General features: G+C 41.2%; 1 protein-coding gene across 1 annotated transcript in view; it reads right to left on the bottom strand.

The window, feature by feature from the left end:
- Nucleotides 1–5994: 5994 nt before the first annotated feature.
- LOC109696870 (transcription termination factor 1, mitochondrial) overlaps nt 5995–10588 on the bottom strand; it is a 307446-nt gene continuing 302852 nt past the window's right edge. Inside the window, exon 4 of the transcript XR_012445153.1 lies at nt 5995–9745. The gene's annotated coding sequence lies outside the window, so the exon portion shown is untranslated. The remainder of the gene's footprint in view (nt 9746–10588) is intronic.

Raw genomic sequence — 10588 nt, 5'->3', positions numbered from 1 at the left:
GAAGAAATAAAAGGAATACAAATAGGTAAAGAAACTGTCAAAATATCCCTATTTGTAGATGATATGATCCTATACCTTAAAGACCCAAAAAACTACTCAAAAGCTCCTAGACAGCATCAATAGCTATAGCAAGGTGGCAGGATACAAAATCAACTTACAAAAATTGTTAGCTTTTCTATACACTAATAATGAACAAACCGAGAAAGAATATATGAAAACAATTCCATTCACAATAGCCTCAAAAAAATCAAATGCCTAGAAGTAAACTTATCAAAGGATGTGAATGACCTCTACAAGGAGAACTACAAACCCCTGAAAAAAGAGATCGAGGAAGACTGCAGAAGATGGAAAGATCTCCCATACTCATGGATTGGTAGAATCAACATAGTAAAAAATGTCTATACTCCCAAAAGCAATCTACATGTTTAATGCAATTCCCACCAAAATCCCAATGACATTCATCAAAGAGACTGAAAAATCTACCCTAAAATTCATTTGGAACCACAAGAGACTGTGCATAGCCAAGGCAATACTCAGCAAAAAGAGCAATGCTGGAGGTATCACAATACCAGACTTCAAACTATATTACAAAGCAATAACAATAAAAACAGCATGGTACTGGCACAAAAACAGACATGAAGACCAGTGGAACAGAATAGAGGACCCGGATATGAATCCACACAACTATACCCACCTTATTTTTGACAAAGGCACTAAAAATATACGATGGAGAAGACCCCTAGCAAACAAATCAAGTGTGGAGGTACATGTCTATAACCCCAGCAATGTGGGAGGCATAGGTAGGAAAATCATGGCCCAAGTTAGATCCCAAGGAAAAACAAGATACTACCTGAAAACTAAACTAAAAGCAAAAGGGGCTGGCTCAAGTGATAGAGCACTTGCCTACCAAGTTCAAACCCCAATATTGCCAAAAGAAAAAAAAAGTAGTACAAACAAGGCCCTTCAATGAAGGCGCATAATTCTAGTGGGAAGACATAGGCAATGAAAGTAAATAAGTACAGTAATTTCAAGTTATGAACAGTGCTGTTACGAAAATAAACAGAATGTTAAGTGAACGGGGCTAAGTGAGAGCTGGAGAGGCTTTCTCTGAAGGTCGAAGTCGGAACGTGAGCACAGGAAGCACGGGGAAAGCTGGTGCTATGTATTCTAGGCAGGAGAAAGCAAGTGCTGGCACACCAAGGCTGCGAGATTCCTGTGATAGTCAGGGTAGACTGCCTCCATTCTGGTCACCTTTGAACTAATCCAGAAAAATGATGAACTATTCCAGAAAGTTGTCTCTCCCGTTGTTTTCAAATGCTCAGTGTTGAGAGCCTGTCACCTACATTTGTGTGGCTCTTACTACTTTCCCTTTGCTCTTACTCAAATGTACAATTCCCATGCGTGCCTTTGATGGCTGAGGAGGAAAGAACCATCATCTTCCAACCTAAGTACCTGAAGACTTTCCTAATCCACTTCCTGGTTTATGTTGTTGTTTGTTTGTTTGCTTGTTTGTTTGTTTTCACTACAAATACCACAGCTCATAATAGAAAAGGAGCACATTGGTATGGTTTCAGAGTAATAACCCTCTGTACCCAGTTGACAACAACTTCTGGAAACACTAGGTCTTCCTCCACAATTAATGTCATGGTCTTTAGCTAATATACCATCTCTAAAGCATGTATATCCTGCAAAAAAAAATACATGGGCATCTCTAACAGAAGACTGAGAATCATTCATTGGGGTATTGCTTGATTTCTAATGTATTTAAAATTTTTTGTACTGATGTATTTTCCCCTTTATCACTACTATTCATGGCGACCCTATGTGTGGTAGATGCTAGGTTTGGGCCCTCTGTCATCCATTCACCCTCCTTCCTTAACAAGCTCTCCATTCTGATTTGAGTATTCACTTAGCACCCTCTTAACCCTTAGTAATAACGGCAGTCCTGACTCCACATCCAGCTCTGAAGATACTGCATGAGCTAAGCCTAGTCATTCAGAGCTTGAGGATCTGCTGGCCACGCCAATTGGTTCAGGGAGAGGCATCAGAGATGGTAAGATGCCATGAACCTGTTAATGAAACGACTTCCTCCTCTTTCTCCTCCTCCTCCTCTTCCTTCTCTTCCTTCTTCATTTTGTTTTTTGGTGTAGGTTCTCACTATGTAGGCCAGGCTGGCTTCCAACCTGTGATCCTCCTGCCTCAGCCTGTCAAGGACTGGGATTGCAGGCATGAACCAACATATCCAGCTCTTAGTAAAACATTTAGACCCGAGTTTGAATGTAATGACAGTACTACAACTACCTTTAAACCCTGTGAAGTCCAAGAATTAATGCAACTCATGACAGAGAACATAGTCAAGTCAACAGATACATAGAACAGGTCCTGGTTATCCCTGCTAAATAAAGCCTTGCTTGAAAACAGATATGTCTGGAATGTTGAGTTACATCAGCAAGTAAGTTCTCTCTTGACTTAAAGCAGTTAGGGTTGGGTTTTCTGTCACAGCAGAAATAGTCTTGACACCTGATAACCACCAAAGGCAAATTCATTCACCAACTTGTTCAATGTTCTGCTATGCTGCATTAGCCACCGCTCTACATTTGCTGTAATGTATTTGTCCTCAAATGGACTTATCATAGCAGTACATCAGAGTAGAATTATCTTCTTTCTATCTCTTCACAGTATTTTTCTGGATTTAAAGATCAGATAACCCAGCTCACTCCACATTAACTTACTGGTTTGCGTATTTGAAGATAATTTCTTAAACAATCACTACAACCCCTCACCATGATTCAGAACATTGAACTAAAAGGCAAATAGCTGCTTTATAAATGCCAGGCAGGAAATAACTAGAGGCTGACTTCATGAGTCCAGTACAGAGACACAGTTTCAAGTAATACCTTACATTTAAACTGTATGATTATTATATTTCAAAGGGCAATCAGGAAAAGTCTGATATTATAAACCCCACTCCATGTCTGTGATCACAAATGCACATGAGACAAAAAAGTTTCTTTGACAGTTTAAGGAATGGAATGTGTTCTATTCTAATGTCTTACAGCTCAGCAGCCCACTTGGGGATGGGGGTTACATATCTTATCCATTGAGCTGCTACATTCTGTGGATTAGAACTGTGTTTCTTCCCTTTGCTAGCCCCTGTGCAAAGTGGGTTTGCCATTCCCCTTTTAATCAGAGACTAAGGTTAGACTACCAGACAGTTTGGAAGCTTCAGTGGCAGTCCACGAAGCTGAGACCATCTTCAAAACCTGTCTCCATTCCCTTGACAGGAGACCTGGGAAACCGCTGCTCTTGAAACTTGACTACTGGGAGCTCAGAGATGATGAGACCAAACCCACAAGACTCCTAGCATAAGTGTAAGAATTAAAAGGTGACATAGGTCAACTAATGAAACCAGTTAAAATAACAGAAACAGGGAAAGGTATACCACTTAACTTTTAATACATTTTTATAGATTTTTTTAAAATCCTCCAAATTGTTTCAAATCAGTAGTTTGCTTAAGAGACAGTTTTCTCTTCAATGAGACTAGACAGCTGTTTGTCTTTTCTTCCTCTCTGCTCCTGAGGGAGGGTTTGGAGTCCCCAGGGCTGAAATGTCTGGCAGAAGAGACATTTCAAGTCTTCTGGGGACACGGTATGTGTGCCCTCATCTTGTGCAGTGAGAGTTCATTATTGGAAAGTGTGTGCTGTGGGTGAGAAATAAAAACAACAGGCCCCAAATAGCCTCAAGCTGAATTCATTACCTGTGTACTCAGTGCTAATGCTATGGAGAGTATACAGGCACTTAATATTTTATCTGTTTAGCCGCACTGTGAGGGCTCAGCTCTAAAGCAAGTCCCACACTGAGAATCCAGTGCTGGAGATTTCTGCTCTGGAAGCCACTGATCTGGGCAGGCAAGGGTACATTAGGAAAGACTCATTTTTCTTTTTGGCTTCTGCTGCTTCTAAAGCAAAGCACAGCCGTTTGGGAGCCAGGATTCTCTGCCAGGGCACAGCCACCTGGCTGGAGTCCCCAGAAGGGGCCTCCAAGGCTGCCCTTCAGTGGAGGCTCCCAGTCCAATGCCCACAGTCCTTAATTCATGTGCTACCAGGAGAGTGGAAGAATAGCAAGAACTGGGCTTGAACTCAGGGTATGGTTTTGTTGTGGATCTCACTGACATTTTGAAGGTGCCAGAGAGACTCGGGTTACATATATTAAAAATAAGATGGAAGGGAAAGGGCACTAGGAGTGGCAACTATTGGATTATCCTTACTATTAGTCCTAACATTCATATAAACCACAATTGGATTCAATTGCTTTACCTCTGATCTCAACATTGAAGAAAGAAATAGGAAGACCATCTGCTCACATGGAGTAGAGAAATAAACGGCCATAACCATCCAAAACAAAACAGCATTTTTTGCCTACAACATCCAAATAATTAAGGTAAAATTTAGAGTATAGATTGAGTTTAAAAGGAGAGTCACTTTGATGCTCCATTTAAATTTCCACATTCTAGAATTCTTTATCAAAATAATTTGATGTATCTAAGATCTGTATATTAAAAATAACTTTTAAAAAGAGACCAATCTAGCTAATAAGTATAGTAGCTAACATTTACACAGAGCTCACTCAGTACCAAGTATTATCCTGAGCACTTAGTATTTTTTTCTTTTTTTGGTTTTATTTTTTAGACAGGGTCAAGCTATGAAGCCCAGGATGGCCTCAAACTCATAATCCTCCTGTCTCAGCCTCCCAAGTGCTGGGATTCCACACATGCAATGCCATGCCCTGCCCTGCTTTATGTTTTTAAACTCCTCACTAATGATCCTAAGAAACAGGTACTATCATTATCTTTTTTATTTATTTAATTTTTTGGTGGGACTGGGGTTTAAACTCAGGGTTTCACACTTGCAAAGCAGGTACTACTTGAGTCATACCTCCAGTCCATTTTGCTCTGGTTATTTTGGAGATGGGGGTCTCTTGAACTATTTGCTTCAGCTGGCCTAGAACTGTGATCCTCCCAATCTCAGCCTGCCAAGTAGCTGGGATTACAGGTGTGGGTCACTGGCCTATTATTTCTGTTTTAGAGGTAAGAAAATCCACAGAGAGGTTAAGAAACTTGCTGAAAGCAATCCAATTTGGAAGAAGGAGTAGAGCAGAACTCAACCCAGGCTGTCTGTCTCCAAGTTAAGTCTGTTCTATTGACAGCCATGCTATGACTGCTCGTGAGAAGCAAAAATGGAACTAGATGTAGGACGCACCAGCGATCATCACAGGCAGTTCCCAAAGGTGGCCACTGGGGTGGTCATGAGTCTTCATGGCCAAAGCCAAAGAGAATCCAGATATGCTACAATACTGGTGCTCAGGAGGCATGCACACACACACACACATGCACACACACACACACACACACGCATGCACACACACACGCATACACAGACATGCACACACGCATACGCGCGCACACACACGTGCACACACACATACACGCGCACACACACACGCGCGCACACACGCGCACGCGCACACACACACACTCAGCTGGAAGAGCTAAGTTCTTCTAAAGCAGAGGTCTAGGTGAGGCAGAGGGGAGGAGTAGGAGACCACACCTTCACCACCACCCTTCTGACAACAGCAAATTACACAGAGCTATTTGTTAATGGCCTTCAAAGCAGATCTAAGGCGATACACCAAAGCACCAAATTTGGATTTGCAAATTCACTGAAAATGATTTTTCAAGGAGAGCAAAAACCAGTTAAGATGCAAATAATCATTTCTCTGATGGCCTGGTTTGATCCAGAGATAAAAATTTAGTACATCCAGCCAAATAAAAGAAGTGCATACTTTCCAGGCAATCAGCCATAAATTTATTTCTCATAAGCAGCCTGTAGGCAAATGTTGGGCAATGGATGGTTTGAGCCTAGAAAGAGGGAAAAGTTGTGTTGCTAATTAAAAGCAAATCTATATGTTTTGAAAAATCGACAAAGTGAGAGAAGGTAGAAAGGATGTTTTATTAAGCCAGGAATATGCCCCAGGGGCTGGCTGAGAAGGTTGTCCCCCCACAACCCACCTCGTTGTCAACATAGCTTCCCCCTCAACCCAGGTTTTGCATTTTAAAACACAATCAATTGCAGGGCATGGTGGCTCATGCCTATTATCCCTGCACTCAGGAGGGAGGCTGAGACAGGAGGATAACAAGTTCAAGGCCAACCTGGGCTACATTGCAAGACCCTGTCTCAAAAAAAAAAAAAAAAAATCAATCCAGAAGAATGTGTTCTAATTTTTAAAGCCAGCTAAAGTCATATTTTTAAAGTGCAAGATAGTCAATTTATATTTTTAAAAGCTAAAGTGTAGAAACAGAAAAAAAATGTAAAAGCTGGTATTGAGGTTACACATGGATATAAAACTTCACAGAGAAGGAAAATAAAATGCAGGTGGCTCCTTTATTGCTGTTTGTTTTAACTTTAATATTGCCTATACTGCAACTTCTACTATAATGATAACCAACAGAATGTCCTGGAGTTGTATAAAATGGGTGAGTTTGTTTTTTAAGGCCAAGACAATCACATATCTTGCACTGCAATTCAGTGTAAGATTTTTCTGAAAAGTGAGATCCACCCATTGGTAGTTCTTCCATCTCATTTATCCCACCCCCTGTTTTCACCTTCCAAATCAGTGAAATTGTGACTCGCTGGCCAAGTCCCAGTGCATGATCCAATCACCTTCTATGCAAGGGTGCTCACCAACGCGTTTTGTTAGCATTCCATAGGCTTGCCCCAGGCGACAGATTGCATAATTTTGCTGATGAACACCTCATGCTGTTCTTAAGGAGCACATTTTTTTTTTTAACTCTTCCTGAAAATGGCCGTAAATCCAGCCCAGCCTCATTCCTGTCTTCAGGTGGACCTGATCAGTTGTAGGCATCTTATCAGTAAGAAACAGCTTCTCTTAATGGCTTGATAAATATTCCAGCCTCCCCAGAATCAGTTATCAAGAGATTCAAATCATGGTCAGTACTTAGAGCAGCTATTACTACAGACTTAATGCCCGTCACCCTTTGTACTTATCTCTGTAACCAGAGCTGCTGAAAAGCTCCTTTTATGTCTCCACTCCTGGTCACTAAAAGCTGAGTTCATTCAAAATTTCCTCCTGCCTAGGGAGCTCACAGGCTTGCAATAAAAATCGATGAAGATATTTGAGTGAATATAAAATAAAATATGCTTCCCTGGCATCCACTCTCTCCCCCTCCACACACACACCTTATTCTAAATTTGGCACAAGGGCAAAGGAATTAAGTCTTCAGTTGGGGGGTGGGGGTGTGGTTGGAAACAAACCTCACTGCCTTTCCATCAGGAAAAAAAGATTTCAGGCTGATATAGGTTTCCCTCCCCACTCTGTCCTCTCAGATTTAATGAAATTGATCTACAGGGTCTGAAATCTGAAGAATATAGGGCTTGAGATTTATGAAATTTTGCCAGTTCTCAATGGAAATCAAGTACTTTGTGCTACATAGCCCTACCAACATACCTTTGATGAAAGTAATTATAAAATCTCAATTGTTGGGAAAAATGAGAGGAGTTCCATCCCTTTCATGGGAACTGGGGACCATGTGATACATAGAGAGCATCTAGGAACTCATTTAGAAGGGAAATGGCAGACCACAAGGACACCTTGTGTCTTGTCAAGAAGGGAATTCAATGCTCATAGGAGGCTCCTCAAGAACTAGAAATGCACAGACACTTTCAACAGTTCTAAAATGTCTTCTTCACTTATCTCTTTACATTTTGATTAGTTGGATCCTTTGCGTAGTGAAGCAGTGTTCTGCAGGATACCAGCCTGACAGCTTGATTTTTGTAGAACTCCCCCCCGTGTACAGCACTCTTCAGATCTCCCCAGGAGTTGCTCACTGTATGTTCTCTTATTGACCCTCACAATGAGCCTCACTATTGGGAAATTATAAGCACCCCTTTCAATGACAAGATCACTAAGGGTCAGGCAAAACTAAACTATTTTCCTCTAGACCACAAAGTCACTCAGAAATAGAGCACATACTGGTTTTATATGCACGGCTTGCAAAATTCCTGCTCTTCCCACTCTGACACACTGCTACCATAGATCCTGGGCTGGAAGCAGTGAAGAAGGTGGGTTGACCTGTCAGTGGCGTTTCTGAGGCATATACTTCCAATCCAGCCAGAACTTTGATTCATGTACCTACTATTCATTTTTTGAAATTAACTTTAAAAGTCTCTTATTTTACGTCACATATAAAAATATCCCTTTCATAATTAGTTATTTTCTTCATGGTGTCATGCTCTCTCCATAGTAACCAGTTGCATCCACACGCCTTATCAATATCTAAGGCTGGCTTCAGAAAAGTTTCAGTACCTACCTGCCTTTATCCAAAACCCCATGGCAGGTTATGAGAGGAAACACAAGGACTAAAGCAGAGATCTGAGTTCTGCTCTGGGTCATGGGTCTCCAGCCTCCTCGCCTCACCTTTCCCAGACCCAGAGACAAGTTCCTCAAACCCTTCTGGTCAGCTCGCTTTCTGTGAAGCAGTGCTAAGAATTATGCCCTACCTGGGACAACCTGTAATCAGCAAAGATGTGCCACCATCTTTGGACCATGAGTTGGGAACTTGAAACTGGCCCCGCACACCTAGACCATGAAAAAATAAGATTAAAAAAAAAAAAGATTAAATTCCTTTCAAATAACATTTTTTTCCTTAAGTGGAAAAACTTGCTAAATCTATGACCTAAAGGTTGATAATTGTATAATTATGGAGCTGAATCAATAGCAATAAAAGATTTTTCTTGTTTTTCAATACCCTTCAGTGCCATACTCATGAAGCGAATGTGCCATTCACTGCTATCTTTCAACCCCTGCTACCTTTTGCTCAGAATCGGAGAAGAAAATTCATGCTGGATTCTTCTTTGACAGAGATTAAATGGTCAGATGCAGTGTGTGGAGACTGCATTCCAAGTCCTTCTGAGGCCATTTCAAATCATCTCATTGCCACTTGGTTTAGGTTTCATCTGCTCCTATCTCAGCCCCACCAACGACCCCAGACCCGACCCATTTCTTTCCTCCAAAGCGTTTTCTTCACAACAAGCTGGGAATCTGCTCATTCCCTCTCACACAGTGAGGAATTGATGGAAGCGCATGTTCTTACTCAGTAAAGAACAGGTTTGGTGCCCTCCCACCCCTTGTCATTCAGATTCTCATCCCCAAATGAAGATGTTTCCCAGATGTTTTATTACTTCCTAACTCCACACGATACTTTAGCCCATCTTTAGTATTATATCTCATTTCTTATCTGGTACAGTTTTTCTCACTGATACATATTCCTCTTGTGTGGCCGTTGTGTCTATTTTTCAAAGTTGTCAGAAAACAACTTGGTTTAACAGAAAACTCTGGGCCAGTGTGTGTCTGCCAAGTTTTTCATTTTTCTTGCTCACTGTCTCCTCTAGATCATCCCAGTGCATCTTTGTGGGAACTGTCAGAGGCCTGGCAGAAACTGCAACTCTTGAATGGGATGTGTTCTTCTAACTGCCAAAGTGTTCACCAGCTCACTTGGCGAGTGGCTTCACTGGCAGTATCTCCAGGATACCATCGAAGACAAGGCAGCCCATGGCGACCTCCACAAAGACAGTGGCTCACTGACTCAGTCTTGACGTATTTGCTGCCAGTGGTGCATAGAAAAGGTAAGGCTTCTGAAAATGACTTTTAAAGCAGCAGAATCAATTACCTGGGTAACAAAGAAAACAGAAAGTCAAGTGAAAAAATAAATTTAAACATAAACCAGTGCCACCCACATGTGAACGGGTGGCAAAGAGCCTGAAGCAATCTTGTAACAAAAATTTTGAATGGCTTTAAGAGAAAAAAAGAAATGGAAGGAGTTGTCCTTAGGGTTCAGAGAGGAAGTTCCGTCAGCCTGTCTTGCTCTGATCCTGAGTGTCTGGAAATAATTCCTATGCTTTTATTAGGATTATTTGTAATAAACCAGTTCAGACAAGGTAGGAAGCAATTCAAATCCATCTAACAAACCCACATCAGCTTTGGGTCTTTCATAGAGTGTGGACTATGCTAATTTACTTCCCCCAAAGAGGAAGGGAGGACCTTGAGGCAAATGATTCCAGGAACTTCTTTTAGTTTTAATGTACTCTAACATATCAGGAAATTACAGTCCCACTTGGACAAAATTATTAAGAAGATGATGTCCTTGTACATTTCTACTACCAGATAATCTCCTTGTGGCTAAATATTTTGTGATAGTAATTATTTGTTTCCTCCACTTTTTCCTCCCAGTAGGCATTGCCCATTAAAAGGTTCTGCTTTACCCTGCATCAAGAAAAGTCCATATTATAATTGGAAAGTAGAGACTCTCCAAGCATTTCTGGCTTTAGCTTCCCAAAGCCCAAACTTTTAGAACACAGTAAGTTCACAGGCAAAGTATATGGAAGAGAAAGTTTGTGGGTAGAAGCAGAGCAGTTTTGGGAAGAGACCAAAATAAAAGGGCTCTTCCAATATCTAGATGTAGGAGCCCGAGTCAGAGAAGTTAGCTGGTTCCAGAAAAGTAGAAATTTGGATT

This window comes from Castor canadensis, chromosome 2 (genome assembly GCF_047511655.1).
Source record: "Castor canadensis chromosome 2, mCasCan1.hap1v2, whole genome shotgun sequence".
NCBI lineage: Eukaryota > Metazoa > Chordata > Mammalia > Rodentia > Castoridae > Castor > Castor canadensis.
This window is presented reverse-complemented; position numbering and strand designations above follow the sequence as displayed.